The sequence below is a fragment of the Lissotriton vulgaris genome, unplaced genomic scaffold, assembly GCF_964263255.1.
Source record: "Lissotriton vulgaris unplaced genomic scaffold, aLisVul1.2 SCAFFOLD_1079, whole genome shotgun sequence".
In the NCBI taxonomy this organism is placed as follows: Eukaryota; Metazoa; Chordata; class Amphibia; order Caudata; family Salamandridae; genus Lissotriton; species Lissotriton vulgaris.
Window position 1 is genome coordinate 239,056 of NW_028242795.1, and position 21,486 is coordinate 260,541.

The window sequence follows — 21,486 nt, forward strand, 5'->3', positions numbered from 1 at the left end:
TCCAGTGTAAGCCAAGTTACATTTTTGTCAAACACGAGCATAACATCAAAAGTTGTTCACTTTTTGAAGTTTTTGCTTGGTTGCCTATCAGTTGAGACCTACTGCAAGTGGGGTTTGTGATGTTTGTAGGACATTTTAAGATTCTATGTCTGGAAGTGAGGCGAGGATTATGCTTACTGTCTTTCCTTTATTTTACATTTATTTAACATCAGCCATGTTCCAGAAAAAGCAATAACTACCTTTCCCATGAAACCTAGGGAAAAAAACAGGTTGTCCAATTAGTAAACAGCCAGTCCCATAATAGTCCTTCCTCTCTGGCCAGGCCCCCTCTTTGCTGCTTTGCAGCCGTAAGCTGAGTGCCTCTTCCTTTCAGTTATTTGGTATTATTGCATGCTAGATTGGGGGTCAACTAACTAATTTGCCTTTCCTCCCTAACAGAGGGCGCATGGAAGCGCATCTCAGTAGTCTTCCTGCGCCGCTGATATTTATACCATCAATGGGCTGCGCTCGAGTTGTTGTGTCCCACTAGAGGCGTCAGCGTCTACCATATCCTGTGCCATAGAGCCCTGAAGACATGTCCTCATCGGTGCAAACTCCATTTTGAATTTGGACCGCTGTGACCGCAGTGAGAGCCTTGGCCACACGCACCACCTGAAGCGTGACACCCCTCATTGGGGTGTGTACAGCCATAAAAACTCCTTAACATAATACTGAGCATTAAAGACACCCACAGTTGAGTCTGTCTTGTTGCAGATTATCCCTAGCACCTCGAAGCATTGACGCCCCACGGAGGTCCAGATTATTCTATGGGCATTGGGTCAGTGTTTTACTACAGTGACAGGCCCCGGTGTTTAGCCCTAGTGAAAGAAAAGGGCACTTCTGTCCCAGAGTGCAAGTGATTATTGAGCAATCGGCTCCCATATTAGCTGCATCCCAGCACTACTTTGCTGTTCATAGCAGATGCTATTAAGAAAAGCCTACCCTCAGTGCCCCAATATGCAATTCACTGAGGCAGACCACATGGAGGACGACACTTTGCCTCCCTATTTTTCATTTGCTGATGCGTTCTGCAACGCAGTTGATGCGTCAGTCCACCAAGCGGTCGCCTTTACTATTGCACCTCTAGAGTGTAAACTATTAGTTGGCTTATTGCTACCCAGATACTTTTCTGATGAAACCCATCCTGACGTCTTCCCTGCCAAGGAGGAGAGCAAGTGTAAACACATGCAGGGCGTGGATACAGGTGCTTTTGCCTGCTTAAAACGAGTATTCTTGTCACAGTCCTTACCCCCCTCAGACAACCTGGTCCCTACTGCAGCGGACAAAAGCCCAGGCGGGCCGGATCCCTCACCATCTACCCCAGATACCCCTGACCATTTAAATGCTGACGACTCTCATGGAGATTCGGGCCTTGAACCCAGCCCATCCAGACCTTGGCGCCCTTCGCCGGGCGGGGGATGTCATCTTCTACTTGACCAGGGAGTCTGATACCTCAGACATGCTGGACCCAAACGATTTATTGCATTTCCGTTCTGTGGAATGATCTTCCACCCAAAAAAAATAGCTGCTTATGTTTCTGGCAGATTAAGGAAACATTTGAAAAAAGAATGCCTCGGCCCCTTCCTAGATGGTAAGGTGCCCATAACCTCGGAAATTGACCATAGGAAGGCCATGTTCTTCAGGAAATGAGTCCAGGATCCAAAGAAAGGCTTTGATAGCTCATGGTCATCCTGCCAAGATACCTTTCTGGATACTTTGAGCCCAATCACAAAGATTCGCACCATGGTGGAAGAGGTCATACAATCTGACTTCTTTATTACCCCATAAGTCTTGTTGGGGTGGGCACAATGCACAATTATTTTTCTAGGGAATGCTAACTGTACTTTATATACAGAACTCAGAATGTCCATACTTATAGAAGGGGATCCTAAAATTAGGTGATCTGGGATCTTCCAGGCAGGCCCCATCGCACAGGAGGAATTGTCTTGGGATCCTTTTGTTAAGGAGTTAGGGAAGATTGTAGCCACTTTCACCTCCTTAGCAAAAGCCCAGGCTTCTATGAAGCCATATTCGCTCCCATGGTTTTTGCCTGTACCGGTCGTGGTAGAGGGCTCTCGACTGGCTGCTCCCTCTCCTCAGCCCCAGCAGGAGGCTAAGCTCTCATCGTGGACAGTGGCAAGACCCAGCGGGATTCAAAGAATTCTTCCTTCAAGAGGTTTTCAACAACATTATGGTGTCCGGGAAGGATTCCTTCGAAACTCCCACAACAGTACCTCCGGTAAGTGTTCTTCCTTCTTCCCAAATAAGAATGGGGGGACAGTTCACTCATTTTGCTCACAATGAGAAAGGATTACTTCAGGTGCTTGGGATACTACAGACAGTTTGAGGTTTTCAGATCGAGTTTTAAGGAACTCCCCACCAAAGAAAACTTCCTCGCCCCCTTTTTTGATCTTGACTATTCTATCCCGCAGGGATAGATAGGCTTGATTATAGTAGGCAGTTAAAAAACTCTACCAAACTTGCGTATCCCGTACAGTTCATGTGAGTATGCGCGCGCACGCCATCACCAGCCACGTCACACCACCATTTGTCTGTGCCTCGCAAAAGACTTCAAAGGCTGCCGCCCCCCCCCCCCCCCCGCGTGCACATCGCGCACCACCATTTGTCTGTGCCTAGGCATGAGACTTCAAAGGCTGCAGCTCCCCGCCCCCCCACCACAGCAATGCCGAGAGCTTGTTTATCTTGCTCTTGTTTTAAAAAAAATGTTTAAACGTCCCATTAATCTAGTATGTTCCTAGCTAATGTTCCTTTTGTTACTGGTTTCCCTGGCCTCCTCAGTGCCGGTATACCAGCTCCCGCGTCTGCCTCTGCCGCGCCGAAAGATTCTGCTTCACCTGCGTCTGCGACCCGAGCCTGCTCCGCCTCCGAGTTTGCGCTCTCCCTCCTTATGCTGCTGCCCTTTCAAGCACTGCCCCTTGTGCGCTCTATGCTGCTTCCTCCTTTCCCCACATCACCTCTTTCTTGTCTGCTACTTCTGCCCTCCAATATTCCCTCATACAAACTCCATGCTGCTCCTTCTTTCCCCGCATCACTATTTTTTTCTGCCCACCCTGACTTTTTTTGTTTGAGATAATGGTTATCCCTGCTTAATCTCTGCTTAATGCCCCTCAAAGGGTAGCCACTGAATTGTCCCTTGGCACTGTGGGCATTGGGCAGGTCGGGTCCCTTTACCTCATTGCGAATCCCCCCGGGTCTCCACGTTCCTGCCAGCTGCCGAGCGCTGGACCGTGGAGTTGACATTCCTTTGAAAACTTTTCATAGCTAGTTGAGGCTGCTACAGGCACACTCCAGCTGTTGGCTGGTCTGCACCACAGAGGAGCGCACCAGGGGAGACTTTAACGGTGAACATATGACTCAGTCTCCTGGAAGGCTTTGCAAAACGCAACACCCCGACAAAAATATATTTCAAAACAGCCAGCTTTGCACAACGAGTGCTGGGGAGATGAAAGCTAAGAGGTAGTAAGAAGCACAGAGCGTCACTTTAGGGACTCCCCTTTCTCGTGAAATGGACTCTCCCTACTTCACTTGACTGCTCACACTGTTCGTCCACCAGCTAAGGCTTTCAGCAACAAAAGGTGCTGTGATGTAAGTCAGGCTCTGCACATGGAAATGCGCAGCAGACAAGGGGCGAGACATGCCTGTTAGAAGGGGGGACCCTAGCCGCTTTACCAGCACAAGGAGCCCCCGGCGGACACATGGTTTCAATCGTAGAGAACCATTTACAGCAGAAATCAAGCTGAGTGAACAGAACTGGATGAAAGGGATCTCGTGAGGACATGCAATATTTGCCCCATGTCAGGTGTTAGTTGTTCGTTCACACTCTCATGCTTTTTTGATTGCATTTTGCAACTTTCTCGTTTTGGTCGTTTAATTAAAAATGCACGAACACAAGTGCGGAACCCAAAAGTAAAGGCCAGTATGTTACTCAAGCCTGATATGATATTCTCTAAAATCATCTTGGCCCCACAGGGTTCATTTTTTTAAAACATTTTTATATAGCGGTTTATTCCGCCATACTTACTGTTTTCAGGATGCTATCTACATTATCACTAGCAGGATTTGAGAACGCTTACAACATGAAGAGGGACAGCAGTGCATGAAAAATTTAACTATTTCCATTTCAAGCAATACTCTTTTTAGGATCTTAGAAATATTAAAGTTTCAGTTGGCCCTGCCTGGATTTAAACTTTCAAATCACAGACAAAACTAAGCCGCTGGTGCGTCAGTCACTAGACCACATTACCACTAAAGCAAGTGACTACGTGAAAAAGGTTGTGGGGAAAAACAAACGCACTTTATTTCCCCCGTTCTCCCCTCGCTGTACATAATAGATTCATACTTAACTCCTAAACCACCGAAATTTGATGTTTTTACCTCTGTCAGTCTTGCCAGACCGAAAACCTGCACTCATTATACTTGCTTGGATGCGAGTGCTGATAGGAGGCTGTATATTTGGATGCTTTCGGTCTCTTGCCTGCCAAGGCTTTGAACTTGGTTAAGGATTATCTTTTGGTCCCTTCAGTCGTCGTAAGATTGTCATATCAGCCCTCGTTGTTTAAGTAGCTAGCTGGGATGCAATTTATTTTAAAGGACTGCAACAAATGTTCCCCCTTTGTATTGCCCCAAGCTGACCATAATCTGGTCCTGACTTACCTGATGTACACTCTGTTTGAGCCACTTCATAGCTGTCCTTTACGGCTCCTTACTATTAAGACTGTACCTTGTTGCAATCACCTCAACACAGCATGTGAGTGAGTTTGAGGCTCCTCAGTCTCCTGAAAAGCCTCCAGTAGCTCCGCCCCGATATCTCAATCTTATCATCTGTCCTAGCCAAGCAAATGTGTGTCCCTTCAGCCAGGACCCATTTAACTGTATCTCTGCTCCATAGTGTCACCGACTGGACCCTATGGCTCTGCCACCCCATTCCCACTCAACACTTGTTTCCTTGCTTATAGATAACGTTACATTGTCACCCTCACCCCGTCACCCTCACCCTCACACCCCCTCAACCTCATACCCTCACCCCCCTCACCCTCACACCCCTCACCCTCACTCCCCCTCCCCCTCACACCCCCTCACCCTCACACACCCTCATCCACCCTCACTCACCCTCACTCACCCTCACACATCCTCACACCCCCACCCCCTCACACACCCTCACTCACCCTCACTCACCCTCACACCCCCTCACCCTCACAACCCTCACACATCCTCACCCCTCCTCACACACCCTCGCACACCCTCACCAGCATAGCATAACAAAACATAGCATAGCACAACAAAACACATCATAGCTTAACAAAAAAAGCATAGGATAGCAAAACTCAACATCGCATAACAAAACAAAGCATAGGATAGCATAACAAAACAGCATAGCATAACAAAACATAGCAAAACAAAACCTATAGTAGCATATCAAAACATAGCATAGCATACCAAACACAACAAAACATAGCATGGCATATCAAAACATAGCATACCATAATAAAACACAACACAACATAGCATATTATAACAAAGCATAGCATAGCAAAACATAGCATAACAAAACAGCATAGCATAACAAAGCATAGCATAGCTTAACCTCATAGCTGCGTCGAACGTTCAGCACCCAGTGCTGAACGTTCGAATAACGAGCGCTGGCCCGTCGGCCAACGGTCGTGCGCAGCACTGGCAAGGTAGTGCTCGCGACGACCGTTGGCCGACGGCAGCGCTTAAGGGGATAAATCAAAACATAGGATAGCAAAACATAGCATAGCATAACAAAACAAAACCTAGGATAGCAAAACAAAACATAGCATAGCATACAGCATCACTCAGCACCACCACAGCATCATTCAGGGGCACCACAACATTACTATGCGCTACCACAGCATCACTGAACGCAACAGCATCACTCGTTCGCCACCACATCACTCTGCGCCACCACAGCATCAATGTGTGCAACCATTCCACAACAACTGGTTCAAATATGTTCTCTCAATGTTTCAAGCTTTATTACAAATGTAACAAAAAGATGTTAATATTTCACTTCTGTTCTTGGATTTTCGGCACAATAAAATACACTGAACATAATCTTCACAAAAGTTATTTACAAAAGTTTAAGCTATTGCCATTATAAATTACAATCACTTTTATTTAAGTATTAATTATTAAAAAAAAATTGAAAGCCATTGTTATTTGTAATATCAATACATGTAAGTCACGTAAATACAACACATATTGCATTGCAAATGCTATAGGTGTCACATTTGTGAAAGTTATAACTGTTGGCATTGTAAATGACAAAGCTATTAATGTCGCTATTTTCAAAAACAAAACATAAATAAAACATTTGTCATTTACAATACCAATAGCTCAAACTTTCCTAATGCGAGACCTATTGCATTTTAAATGCTTGTTCAAAATGTGTCTCTGTTTTGATCTCGCAGTCGCCAGGATTTCAACGAGTGGCTTATGTATCATCACTTGAAAATGAAAGGGATCTACCTCCTAAGGGATGTCTTGGGGCTGTTTGATTGGATGGAGAGTCTGGTCTTAAAGAATGCATATCTCGCAGTCACCATATTCCCACCGCACCGCAGAAACCCCCAGTTCGTATGGTAGAGCCAGACATGCAAATTTGCCACTCTCATCCCTTCAGCCTTTAGTCAGCCCCTTGGTGCTTCTCCAAGGTCTTGCCTCCTTCCATGGAGACCTTACAGGCCCAAGTGATTCAGCTCATAGTGTACTTGGACAGCACTCTCCTTTCAGTCCAATACCCAAGGAGACCTCAGGAACACTGGAAGGTCTGGGGTTCGTCATCAATGTGAAAACTCGCTACTCTCTCCTGCGCAACGAACAACCTTTCTGAGTTCCATAATAGATCCCCACAAAGCCACATTGAGCCTACCATTAAAGAAGATTGTGAAGATCAGACAGGAATGCTGCAATTCTCTATCCAAGGAACAGACCCCTCTGAGGCAGATTGCTTGGGTAGTAGGTATGCTTTTGTCATCCATTCAGGCAATCTTTTCTAGTCCACTTCATTACAGGGACTTCAACGCCTCGAATCTCACCACCTACGCAAAGGTCTGACATACTTGGAACGCCTTCCCTCGTCGGAGAAGAGATGTGATGGTGGCTATCGCACATGGAAGCATGGAATGGGAGTGCAATCTTCATTTCTAGTCCAAATATAGGTATAGAATTGGACGCCAGCAGAATCGGCTGAGGTATTCGATGCAGCGAGTCCTCTACAGGAAGACAATGGTCTGCATAGGAACACCAGTTGCATATCAACTGTCGGGAGCTTCTAGTTGGCTCTTCTGCAGTGCGAAATTGGACCAAAGAGTGGGCAAGTTCTGTGTTTTACTAAAAATGGACAATTTCTCATCCATACGCTACATTAGTTGCCTAAGTGGGACATGGTTGAAGACCCTCTCGGATCTGGTAAAATGTTTCTGGCTGTACTACAACATCTCATTATAGTGTAACACCTTCTTGGCCAGGACAATGAAGTGGCGGATTGTAATTCCAGATACCTAAAAGTCATGAGTCTCTGGAAACTTAATCCAACAATTTTCAGAGCGACAGAGAAAGGGCCCATTCACAGTGGATCTGTTTGCGTGAAGACTGAATCACCAATTGGAAAGATTTTTCAGTTGTAGACCGGATCCTCGAGCAGTAGCAACTGATGCCTTGCTCCAAGATTGGAGTTGAAAGAGGGGGTATGAATTTTCCCCCTTTTCCATGATCACGAGAATGTTGCTGCAAGTGAGAAGACGGGAGGAGGATCTGGTGGTAATCACACCAGAGGTTTCAAGCCTGGTATCCAGTTCTGATGGAACTTTTTGGGGATTTTCCCATGCTTCTTTGCCTATTTCCAGATCTCCTTCTGGAACTTCAGGGGAGCCCGCATTCTTAGTGCTTAAAGGACAACTCTATCTTATGCCGTGGAAGATTACAGGTGATGATGGGAGGTCCCTGGTCTTTGACAAGACGCTCAACAGCTCTTATCAAAAGCCTGGGCAGAGGGTACAACTAAAAGATGTAACTCTGCCTGACACACTGATGGGGCAGGTGTTTCTAAAAGAACTTGGTTCCTGTGGGGCCAAAGTTGTGTACATCTTGAATTTTCTGTGTTCTGTGCCATCAGTAGGTTTTGCATATAGATCTGTAAATACCTTCCGATCTGCCATTTCAGCTGAACACTTCCCATTTAAGGGATCTCAGATACATCTGGTGATATGGAAACTGATGAAGAGAATACGCCTATCCCTTCCTCCTGAACCGAGGTGCTAGACAGAGTGGGATGTAAATATTGTGCTCAATCTCTTCTTGTCATGGAAGAGCAATAAGTCCTAGAAGGGGCTTTCAGGTAAGCTGGCCATGCTCCTAAGCCTGATATGCTGTAGAAGGGTATCAGACGTCAGCGCTCGAAGGGGTTACCTTTAATGTATCTCAAAGAGCAAAATGTAATTCAAGGCGTGGATTATTCAATCAATCAATGTCCTGTAAAGTGCAACTACTCACCCGTAGGGTCTCAAGGCCCCCCTCGATCAGAGCTCAAGGCCCACCCAGAGATGGGGGATGAGGTATTCATAGATATGCAACTGTCTTGACAGTAAGTATGTTACATTTCGATCATGACACTGGCTTCTATTCTAATTCATGTATGATGTCATTGGAATGATTTTAGAAATGATTGCATTCCTATGTATGTCAGCTGTTCTTTATCTGTTTTTCTTTCCTCCCTGGAGGATATCTTCACAATTATCATTTTGGATTCTTGTAGGAACCTAAGGGACCAAACAGGAGTAACAAACTGAATGGAATGGCTTCTGGTCACGCGAAGAAAGAGGGGCCCTGATAGGGGGAAAGACAATTATGGGACTTGCTGTTCTTTAATTGGACAATGTGTTTGTGTTCGCTTTCCCTACGTTTCATGTAAAAGGTAGTTTATTGTTGTTTGTGGAACATCAAATCAGTCAATCAATCAATCATGGACAATTGTATAGCGCGCTACTCACCCGGAAGGGTCTCAAGGCGCTGGGGGGGGGGGGAGGGGTCCGCTACTGCTCGAAGAGCCAGGTTTTGAGGAGCTTCCTGAAGAAGAGATGATCCTGGGTCAGCCGGAGGTGGATCGGGAGGGAGTTTCATGTCTTGGCTGCCAGGTAGGAGAAGGATCTTCCCCCGGCGGTGGCTTTGCGGATGCGTGGTACGGCGGCGAGGGCGAGGCTGGTTGATCGTAGCTGGCGGGTGGGCGCGTAGAAGGCCAGGCGGTTGTTGAGGTACTTGGGGCCCCGGTCGTGGAGGGCCTTGTGTGCGTGGGTGAGGAGCCCTGAACGTGATCCTCTTGCTGATGGGGAGCCAGTGCAGGTCTCTCAGGAGGCCGGAGATGTGGCTGTGTCGGGGGATGTCCAAGACGAGTAGTGCGGAGGCGTTCTGGATGCGCTGGAGTCTTTTTTGAAGTTTGGCTGTGGTTCCGGCTTAGAGGGTGTTTCCGTAGTCCAGTCGGCTAGTAACGAGTGCCTGGGTGATTGTCTTCCTGGTTTCGGTGAGGATCCATCTGAAGATCTTACGGAGCATGCGCAGGGTGTTGAAGCATGATGATGAGACGGCGTTGGCTTGTCTGGTCATCAAGAGGGAGGAGTCCAGGATGAAGCCCAGGTTGCGTGCGTGGTCCGTTGGTTTGGGAGTGGTGCCCAGGGCAGGGGGCCACCAGGAGTCGTCCCAGGCGGAGGGTGATGATCCCAGGATGAGGATTTCCGTCTTGTCTGAGTTCAGTTTCAGGCAGCTGTTCTTCATCCATTCGGCGACGTCTTTCATCCCTTCGTGTAGGCTGGTTCTTTCGGTGGCGAGGTCGTTGGTGAGGGAGAGGATTAGCTGGGTGTCGTCAGCGTAGGAGATGATGTTGAGGTTGTGTTTGCGTGCGATGGCTGCGAGAGGGCTCATGTAGACGTTGAAGAGGGTTGGGCTGAGTGATGATCCTTGTGGTACGCCGCAGATGACTTTGGTGGCCTCGGATCTGAACGCGGAGAAGCGGACTCTCTGGGTTCTTCCAGGCGAGGAACGAGATGATCCACTCCAGTGCCTTCTCTTGGATTCCGATGTTGCTGAGGCGCTGTACTAGGGTGCGGTGGCAGACAATGTTGAACGCTGCGGAGAGGTCCAGGAGGATGAGGGCCGCTGTTTCCCCGTTGTCGAGCAGGGATCTGATGTAGTCAGTGGCTGCGATGAGGGCAGTCTCGGTGCTGTGGTTGGCTCGGAAACCGGACTGCGAGGGGTCGAGGGATCCGTTCGTCTCGAGGAAGTCGGTAAGCTGTCTGTTGACGGTCTTCTCGATGACTTTGGCAGGAAAAGGGAGGAGCGAGATGGGGCGGTAGTTCTTGAGGTCAGTGGGGTCCGCTGTTGGTTTCTTCAGGAGGGCGCTGAGTTCGGCGTGCTTCCAGATCTCTGGGAAGGTGGCGGTGTTGATGATGTCCCGGAGTTGGGGTGCGATGATGGAGTCGGCCTTGTTGAAGACGTGGTGGGGGCAGGGGTCGGTTGGTGATCCGGAGTGGATGGTGTTCATCATGCGGGTGGTGTTTTCGGTGCTGACCGGGGTCCAGGCGCAGAGGGTGGTAGTGGGGGGCGTTGGTTCGGTGGTTGGGTGCGTGGTTGGTGCACCGAAGCTGTTGTGTATATCGGCGATGTTGCTGTGGAAGAACAAGGCGAGTGAGTCACAGAGGTCTTGCGAGGGAGTGATGTCGTTGTTTCTGGCGCTGGGCTTGGAGAACTCTTTGACGATGCTGAAGAGTTCTTGCTGTTGTGGGCGTTGTTGTCCAGTCGTTCTTTGAATGCGGTCTTCTTGGTGGTGCGGATCAGCTGGTGGTGTTTGCGGGTGGCGTGCTTGAGGGCCGTCATGTTGTCTGTGGTCTGGTTGTGGCGCCAGGCTTTCTCGAGGGTGCGGCAGTTCTTCTTGGAGATCTTCAGTTCGTCGGTGAACCAGGGGGCTTTCTTGCTGCCGGGTCTGCTGGGAGGGTTCCTCAGTGGTGCGAGGTCATCTGCGCAGTTGGTGAGCCACTGTGTGAGGTTGCTGGCTGCTTCGTTGGGGTCCGTTGTGCTGGCGGGAGGGTTCTGGCGGAGGGAGGTGGTGAGCTGCTCGGCGGTGATCTTGCTCCAGCTCCTGCGAGGAATCTGTTGCAGGTGGTGGTGGGTCGTGGTTCTTCTGAAGCTGAAGTGGATGCAGCTGTGGTCAGTCCAATGGAGTCCGGTGGAGTGGCTGAAGAAGATGTGCTTGCTGGAGGAGAAGAAGGGGTCAAGCGATTGGCCGGCGTAGTGGGTGGGGGTGTTCACCATTTGCTTGAGTCCGAGGTTAGCGAAGTGGTCCAGCAGGGTGGTGGTGTTGCTGTCCTTGTTGTTCTCCAGGTGGAAGTTGAGGTCCCCTAGGAGAATGTAGTCAGCGGAGGGGAGAGCGAGCGGGCTGATGAAGTCGGCGATGTCTTCGATGAATTGGGTGCGTGGTCCCGGGGGTCTGTATATGAGGGTGCCTCTGAGGGTGGTCTTGGGGTCGGTGTGTATCTGGAAGTGGAGGTGTTTGGCGGTGGTGAAGGTGTCGTCGGAGTTGGTCGTGATGCGGATGGTGTTCCTGTGTACGATGGCGATGCCTCCTCCAGTCTGGTTGACGCGGTCCTTCCGGGTGATCTTGTATCCGTCCGGGATGGCTATGGCAATGAGGAGGCGTTCATCCAGGTTTCTGTGAGGAAGGCGACGTCTGGTGATGTTGTGTCGAGCAGGTTCCAGAGTTCAACGGCGTGTCTGTGGACTGAGCGGGTGTTGAGCAGGATGCACTTGAGGTGGTTGCTGATGGTGCTTGGCTTGTCTGGTGCGGTGCAGGTCCGGAGGCAGGTGAATTTGGCTGGTGTTGTGAAATAAAGTGAATAAAGTACGCGTAATCCTTGACTCTGAGTCCTTGATAGAATTGCAACTTTCCATTACGAAAGCTGGGAAGGTTTTCATTGGTTACCAGTGTGTACCCCAGATGAAATATTTAAAGCAATATTGTCCTCACTCCGATGAGCATCCTCTGAAGACCCTCTGGATGACTAACTGGGGATAGATTGATATGAGGCCATGCACCTGTGTGGATTGTTGAAGGTGGGCTGGTGTGGAGATGGCGGTGGAGTGTGCCCACCTTTCATCCGAGCATCTGCTCTCTGGGCATGACACGCCTCATGATTGTGGCTCGCTGACGGGAAACGACCTAAACAACGCGGTCAAAACGGCATTACATTTAGATTGCTGCTTTTACAACGCAAGTCGTTACCACAACTTGCACTGGAGGGCACTCTAGACTAAGGAATAGTGTGATTTACTATTCCAACACCTTCCCTACTGTACGTAGGCTGGAGTTGGAATAGTAAATCATACTATTCCTAAGTCCAGCGCCCTACAGCGCATCACTTGAGTTGTAAAAAGAGCGATGTAATGTACAGCGATCTAAATGATCGCGTTGTTACATCACACATCCCTCCCTGGCTGGGGCAAAGCCGCCCTTCCTTTGGGACGTTTGCCGTCTGGTTTACATCTTCATGTGCCTTATGCGGCTGACAGAGACCTTCCCTGGCTGTCTGCTCGCCCACCTGCTAGAAGTCTCTTCTGAATCCACCCCATGACTGTTGTATGACTGCTGACTTGCAGATGCCACCACACATGGATCTATGAAAGAAGTCTGTTGATCTGCAGTGTGAGAAATTGGCCTGATATATAGTGCTCACTATTCTAGTGATCACTGTGTATCATACCAAACAACCCTTATTGATGATTGGTTGTAAGTCAACCTTATAGACCAGCTATCCTAGTAGCATGGACAAGAGCAGTCTTTAGGCTAAACTCTAGAGGGCGTGTTAAGCCAGCTGTTATACCATCACATATACCCCTTGAACACCAAGTGAAAGGACACCACACAAGTTGTTATGAAAATAAAAGGATATTTATTTATAACAAGTCTACCCTGACCTAAGCCCATAACAAAACTCTTACGAAAATACTTTAAGTTGCACAATTTACACAAATGCCCGAGGGGCACGAAAAACCATATACTACAAAAGTGGAATGCGAAATACTAGCAGGTAAGTAACAAGATCCAGAGGCTTCAGGATCGCTAGGACTACACTACTGAACCCTAAGGTTTAGAGCAGGAGGCCTAGGGAGATCGGGTGCAGAGTGTGCACTCTCACGCGGGATGCGGGACAAAGTCTATGGATACTAGTATCTCGTAAAGTTACAGTTATCGGACGAATCTGACTAGATAGGCTGAAAACGAAAAAGGATCTGGACACTTAGATAGTGAACCTACGTTGGAGCACCGAAATGCTCAGGTTACCTAGCCCAGGGGCTGCGGCTGCATAGGGTTCAAAAGACGTCGGGAATCCTCGTTACAGTCTATGGAGCCTGAAAGAAGAAGTTGCTGGCAGGCGACCAGTGAAGAAGTTCGATGTAATCCAAGCCTGGATCGGTGATGGAGACGACCTGAAAGCAGAGGGGACTCAGTTCTTAATCACTAGCCAGTGATTGGGTGGGCACCAGGATGGCACCGGATGAAGTCACCTCGACCAGGTGAGTGGGCGACGCTGGGCTCTGCAGTCTCTCGGACCAGGAGGCGTTGTCGGCGACCAGGATGGAGGTGCGAGCTGTCCCACGAAGGTGTCTGCTGTCGGCGATGCTGGACCCAGGATTGGGGCAACAAACCTTGACAAAGGCAAGCCCACGCGGTGGACTCAAGATGGCGTCTGGAGTGGACTAGGAGGGTCCGGGGTGCTCCTCTGTTGGAGGGGAGCTAGGGCCAGTCTGGAGCAACCAGACTAGCGATGTAATCATCGTGGTTCGTCGTCAGGAGGGCTACAAGCCAGCAGGCAAGTGGCCGGACAACGCGGTGAGCAGCAAAGAGCAGAAGGGCCCCACGCAGATCTCGTGGATGCTGGGGGGCTGGACTTCGGTGCTGGAGCTGCTCAGGGTTAGGGCTTCTCAAACCCCAAAGCACTCACTCGAGGATCCCTCGGCGGTCGTGCTGGATAAGCGTCGTGCAGTTTTGAAGATGGCCGGTCCCTTCAGGTCTCGTCACACCCACGAATCTCAGCTGGGCTGATGATACAGGTAGAGGTCAGAGGTGCCAGGGAATCCGGGTCTCGTCGAGTTGGGCAGTCTTGATCCGGAGGATGGACTTGCAGCAAACCGCATGCGCTTAGATGGTGTCCGCTGGTGCAGGGTGGCTACTCCTTAGCCACAAGGGAGAGTCTTCAGAAATGTTCAAGAGTTCTTTCGTGGAAAGTAGTCAAGATTCAGAATTATCTAATTTGGGAAGGGGGCCCGCTCCTTCCTTTATACTAAAGAAAGGGGCTGGCACGCGACTAGGTCCTGCCCATGGCTGGGACCAGGAGGGGGGTGGTTACACCCCTCTCCCTTGTCCGGACTTTCCCCAGCTCAGGGGCTGGTGTGCCCCTGGAACTGGTTCAAGCCGGCATATGCACAGTGAGCACCGGGGTGCCACTTGCAGTCACCTTCCTCTCAGCCCTCCTACCTGGGATACACAAAACCCTGTCTGGGATGGTGCTAGCACCGCCCCTGACAGAAAACCCTTTGTCCAAGCTCTCCTCGCTGGAAGGACTCCCAGCAGCAGGAGGTCAGACTTGTGTCTGTGGTGGCAGCATCCATTTTGTGATGCTGAGGCTCGAGTTAACTTTAACCGGGGTTCACAGTTACATACATGCCGTGTCCCTCTAGAAGGGTGGAATGCTAACCCCGTCGCCAGAATTGGCGAGGGGTTAGTATTCCAATTCGTATGACACCTTACTTGACATGTTTTGATAAAGCGATACCAAAGTTGACAAATAACCGCAAGGATTATAAGGCACTTAAGAGTATATGGTATGCGTTATCATGGAACAGCTATTAGGACTTGGTTCCGCAAGCTGCAAACGGGCTGAGCTCATGCCAGAGCACCATCTCACATAATTCCAAGCCCTCTGCCTTCAGGATTGTTAAGGCCTGCCTGAGAGTGACTGATAGGAATACATGTGTCCATTTTAGGGTTAGATATAGGAATACTATATCTAAAGCAAAGGGTGATTACACCGCCTTGCCCCAGCTGTCGTGCAGCCAGTTGTGTCAGATTTAGATGGCCAGCCAGGGGTGGCATAATACATGCTGCAGCCCCTGGTAGGCCCTGGGTACACCTATGCCCTGGGTACCTAAGGTACACTGTACAGGGACTGATAAGGTGACTCAGTATCCAATTAGATTTGTACCTAAGGTACATGGAATCCATTTTACAGAGAGAGCAGTAAGCCTGGGGCCCTGAATAGCAGGGTCCCAGGTCAACTAAGTCGGAAAACTAGCAAAACACCAGGCAAAAAGTTGGGGGTAACCATAGTCCGATATCCACCTTCCTACATGCAGAGGGACTTATGACCAGGACATCCTGAAGGTTAATCTGCACGAATGCCCGACCACAGCGGCATAAAGCTTTGCCACTGACTCTGTCAGCATCGTTTTTGGAATCTTGGTTCCAGACGTCCAGCCTCCTTTGTATTGTGCATTGACATGCACTAAAATATGCATTGTTGTGGGTCTGTGAATGAGCACAATCCTTCGTTTTAACTCATGTAGCTGTGAGTGACTGCACACAAGAATAGTGCACATTTATCCTGTGTGTGCTACGCAATGAACATGAAGGTAACGTGGGCCTTGTGTGGATGTCTGATGGAGCACTGTGTGTTCTTTGTGTACTATGCAATGAACATGAAGGTAACATGGGCCATGTCTGGATGTTTGATGGCGCGCTGTGTGTTCTCTGTGTGCTACGCCGTGAAAGTGAGAGTGGAATGGGCCATGTCTGATGGCGCACTGTGTGTTCTCTGTATGCTACGCAATGATCATGAAAGTAACGTGGGCCATGTGTGGATGTCTGATGGTCACTGTGTGTTCTCTGTGTGCTACGCAATAAACATGAAAGTAACGTGGGCCATGTGTGGATGTCTGATGGAGCACTGTGTGTTCTCTGTGTGCTACGCAATGAACATGAAAGTAATGTGGGCCATGTGTGGATGTCTGATGGTCACTGTGTGTTCTCTGTGTGCTACGCAATGAACATGAAAGTAACGTGGGCCATGTGTGGATGTCTGATGGTCACTGTGTGTTCTCTGTGTGCTACACAATGAACATGAAAGTAACATGGGCCTTGTGTGGATGTCTGATGGTGCGCTGTGTGTTCTCTGTGTGCTACGCAATGAACATGAAAGTAACGTGGGCCATCTGTGGATGTCTGATGGCGCACTGTGTGTTCTCTGTTTCCTATGCAATGAACATGAAAGTAACGTGGGCCATGTCTGGATGTTTGATGGCGCGCTGTGTGTTCTCTGTGTGCTACGCAGTGAAAGTGAGAGTGGAATGGGCCATGTCTGATGGCGCACTGTGTGTTCTCTGTGTGCTACGCAAAGAACATGAAAGTAACATGGGCCTTGTGTGGATGTCTGATGGCGCGCTGTGTGTTCTCTGTGTGCTACGCAATGAACATGAAAGTAACGTGGGCCATCTGTGGATGTCTGATGGCGCACTGTGTGTTCTCTGTTTCCTATGCAATGAACATGAAAGTAACGTGGGCCATGTCTGGATGTTTGATGGCGCGCTGTGTATTCTCTGTGTGCTACGCAGTGACAGTGAGAGTGGAATGGGCCTTGTCTGATGGCGCACTGTGTGTTCTCTGTGTGCTACGCAAAGAACATGAAAGTAACGTGGGCCTTGTGTGGATGGCTGATAGAGCACTGTGTGTTCTCTGTGTACTATGCAATGAACATGAAAGTAACGTGGGCCATGTGTGGATGTCTGATGGCGCGCTGTGTGTTCTCTGTGTGCTACGCAAAGAACATGAAAGTAACGTGGGCCTTGTGTGGATGTCTGATGGAGCACTGTGTGTTCTCTGTGTGCTACGCAATGAACATGAAAGTAACGTGGGCCATGTGTGGATGTCTGATGGTCACTGTGTGTTCTCTGTGTACTACGCAATGAACATGAAAGTAACGTGGGCCATGTGTGGATGTCTGATGGTCACTGTGTGTTCTCTGTGTGCTACGCAATGGACATGAAAGTAACGTGGCCATGTGTGGATGTCTGATGGTCACTGTGTGTTCTCTGTGTGCTACGCAATGAACATGAAAGTAACATGGGCCATGTCTGGATGTTTGATGGTCACTGTGTGTTCTCTGTGTACTATGCAATGAACATGAAAGTAACGTGGGCCATGTGTGGATGTCTGATGGTCACTGTGTGTTCTCTGTGTACTATGCAATGAACATGAAAGTAACGTGGGCCATGTGTGGATGTCTGATGGTCACTGTGTGTTCTCTGTGTGCTACGCAATGAACATGAAAGTAACGTGGGCCATGTGTGGATGTCTGATGGTCAATGTGTGTTCTCTGTGTGCTACACAATGAACATGAAAGTAACATGGGCCATGTCTGGATGTTTGATGGTCACTGTGTGTTCTCTGTGTACTATGCAATGAACATGAAAGTAACGTGGGCCATGTTTGGATGTCTGATTGTCCCCCCTATGAGCGGCCATCTATCCATGTGAAATCCTGAATCTCCCTGCGGCCTTTTACGTACATTGATTTATCGCAGTGAGTGGCGCCCCCCAGAAGTATCTCTGGATATCTGGGAGGCCGATTCCCCCATTATACCATTCTCTCGTCGGCTTTTGAATCGATATTCTGGGTGGTTTTCCCTCCCACAAAAGCTTTCTTAGGACACTTTCTATAGATTTAACCCCTTCTGTACTGCCCGAATTTTGCCCCGGTGCTGAACGTTCCATTGGACCTATGGAACCATGACGGAACGGTTCCGTCATAAGCACAGGCCACCTTACGCTCATGACGGAACCGTTCCGTCATGAGCATGGAAGGGGTTAAAGTGTTCTGCTCCTTCTCAATTGGGCATGTTCTGCAAGACATATAAAAACGAGGAAGGGACATCATTTCGACTAGGCCTGCACCTCCCAGCAGGGACAGTAGAAGTGATATCAAATGCAAGACATCACTCCTGCGTCTTTGCAACGGGGGGAGAAGGTTATGTTCGTAAAAGTGAGTTGGGTCCTTAGAGACCTGGATCCCCAGATATTTCGATCCTGTTTCTGCTTCAGTAATAGTGAATCCAGGCAATTAGTGAAGGCAGGCGATTTTCCACAGAGAACATAGATGACTGACTAGGACCAATTAATCTTATATTCTGAGAACCTTCCCAATACTATAAAAATATGTTACACTCTATTCAGGGATGCTGCCAGTGACACCATGTATAGTAAAATATCATTGACATACAATGAAATGCGGTCTTCCCAGACTTCAGCCCACCTGAGCCCTCTAATAATAGGGTCTTTCCGTATCCCCATGGCCAATGGCTCCAGCACAAGGGTGAAGAGCAATGGGGAAATGGGGCAATCCTGTCTGGTACCTCTTCTGAGTGTATATATTGGGGATTTTCCGTATTGACCACTATTTGGGCCAAAGGTTCCTCATATAGGAGATGCACCCATCTCGGAAAGCCCAGTCCACATCCCAGCTTCCTCAATACTGAGGACATATAGGACCATTTGATCGTGTCTAACGCCATGGCTGCATCAAGAGATACCACCACTGCGTCCTTTATCATATTATCCCGATCCAGTATACCCTGTAATCCCTGCAAATTAAGAGAGGTATTTCTGACTGGCATAAAGCCAGACTGGTGAGGGTGCACTAGCGTTGTGATAACTCATAGTAAACGAGTAGCTACTACTTTTCCCAGGATCTTGGCTTCTTCATTAGGCAGCGATATTGGCCTATAGGAGGAACATAATACTTGGGTTTCCCACTCTTGTGGATGACCACTATGGTTGCTAACCGCTGGTCAATTTGGAGCCATCCTGCTTCACGACTCCTGAAACGTTTTAGTCCAATATGGCGCTATTTTACTCTGGGCAAGTTTATATAGTTCAGTGGGCAAGCCATTGGGGCCTGACACCTTGCCCACTTGCGGGTTTCGTATGGCATTTTCTTCCTCTGTACTCTCTAGGTCTTTTTCCAGGTCTAACCGTTCCTCATCTGAGAGCATGGGTAAAGAAATATCTCGCAATAAAGAGAGCGCATCTGCTTCTGTGTTAGACGTCTGGGACGTGTAAATACTACAATATTATTCCCAAAATGAATTCTTAATAGCCTGCGGTTGAGTGATTCTATTAACGGACTCCTCCACGAATTCTACTACCACTCTATTGGCCTGCTCTCTGCTGTCTAGCCAGGCCAGCAGTTTCCCGGCCATATCACCAACCTCATAGATTTTACTGAGCGTTGCTCTGTGTTGTGCTTTGGCTGCATCAGTGGCCAGAGCTAAATATTATTTTGTTTTTAGTCGCAGGGCTTGTCGTACCTCGTCTGAGTTCATATCTTGGAGTTTCCCTTCCATTTCCAGAATTCAGTTTCTAATTTCACTAGCACTACCTGTTTTTCTCTCTTGATTCCAGTGATCTGAGAGATAGCCGCACCTCATATCACGACCTTGTAGGCCTCCCACAATATCCACGCTGATTCAACTGAGTGCTCTTTTTCCTGAATGTAAATCTCTGTGTTGCATACAATTGTTTCTTACATCTGGGGGATCTTGCGATACCATGCATTATTCGGGGTTATCCTCCCTATTTGTGGCTCCCCCACCTCTATCCGGACCCAGATGGGCAAGAGATCTGATATACCCCTTGCAAGGTGGTTTACCTCTTTAATGTGTTCTAATTGGTCCGCCTGTGTTATAATATAATCAATCCTTGACATACTGTGGTGGGCCCCGAGTAGAATGTGTATTGCTGTTCCGTGGGATGGAGTGCCCTCCAAGTGTCCACTAGACCCATTGCTCCCAGACAATTATGGATTTGTGTACGAGCAGACGGACGGTCTCTTGGGGGCCAGCGATCTAGCCTATCTGAGACGACTGAGTTGAAGTTGCCTCCAATCACAAGTCTCCCCTCAGACCGGGAGAGTAGATCAGCCAGATCTTTGAAGGCCAGGGCTTGAAGGCCAGGTGGTATGTATATAGAGACTAGATTTAGTATACTCCCCTCCCATCTCCCAGAGGTTTCCACAGATCTACCAAATTGGCCGTCCATATGCGAGCAGTTGTCATCTGAAATTGTTTTCTGAGTCATTATACCCACACCCTGAGACCCAGAGCTGAATACAGAGTGTGCCACTAATTTGAACCCCCCATCTTGTCAGAGCCTTGCATGCGTTACCCAGTAAGTGTGTCTCTTGGAGTAAAATCACATAGGGTGTGTGCCGTTTCATATATTGAAGTACTACGCACTATTCAACTTGTCGCCCAACCCGTTGACATTCCAGGACATTAATTTAAGTCCGTGTGTCACTGGGGGCCCCATGTCTGCGTAACGCCCTAATCTGTTCTGTCAGGGGAGTCCCCACGTTTGTCCCACTTTCTTGGTTAGCTACTTTCATCCAGCCAGCCTTGCCCAGCGCAAGTTTAATTACGTTGATTGTACAAATTGCAATGGAACTTTGTTGATGCCTGTTGTCAACCTTGTCTGAATTGTGAACAAACCTAACTGAGCAATCCCCCCCCTCCTGTCTCCGTTTGGTTCAAACTGCACCCCAGTACGTTCAATCTTAAGTGTGTTGAAGTTTCTCAGTGACAGGAATCCTACCCCCATCAGACAGTAACTGCACCCCCCTCCATGCATGGTGGTTTCAGAACATCCTGCCACCCCAAATTTGCAGAGTGTCTATTGCCCACCCCTTATATTTGTGGTTCGTATGCCAACCCCACACCCATTCAGTCATGACTTTAGTGAAATACTGAGTCAATGTTTCAATTCCCCGGACAACCCAGTCCTCTTTTCCAAAGTGCAGGCCCAAGTCCCTGCTGGTGGACAGTCTTTAACATCATCCACTGCAAAAAGTATTTGGCCATCTTGGGAGTTGAGTCCAGCTGTGGCCCAAAGGAAGGGTTGTGATACACTTTGTACTATCGCAATAAGGATACAGACCAGTTATTTATTTATGCCGTCGGTCATCAGACTCTTGCCAGGTGCGGACCCCGTAATATGCTCCACCAGAATCTGCCCCTGTCTGCCTCTTTGGTTTTAGTGGTTCTTCCCCACTGCTCAGCATCCATCGAACCAGTCCCATGCCTCCTCAGGGGTGTTGAAGAACCATATCATACCCTCTGCTTCCACTCGCAGCCTAGCTGGGAAGAGCGTAGCATATTTGATGTATTTTTCCCACAGGGCTCTTTTAATTTTGAGGAAGCTGCATCATTGGCATTGGACCTTGAGCGTGAGGTCAGGAAAGAAGGTCAGTTTACTATTTTCAAGTTCAATTGATGGTGTTGTTCGAGCAGTTTGTAAAATAATATCTCTGTCTCT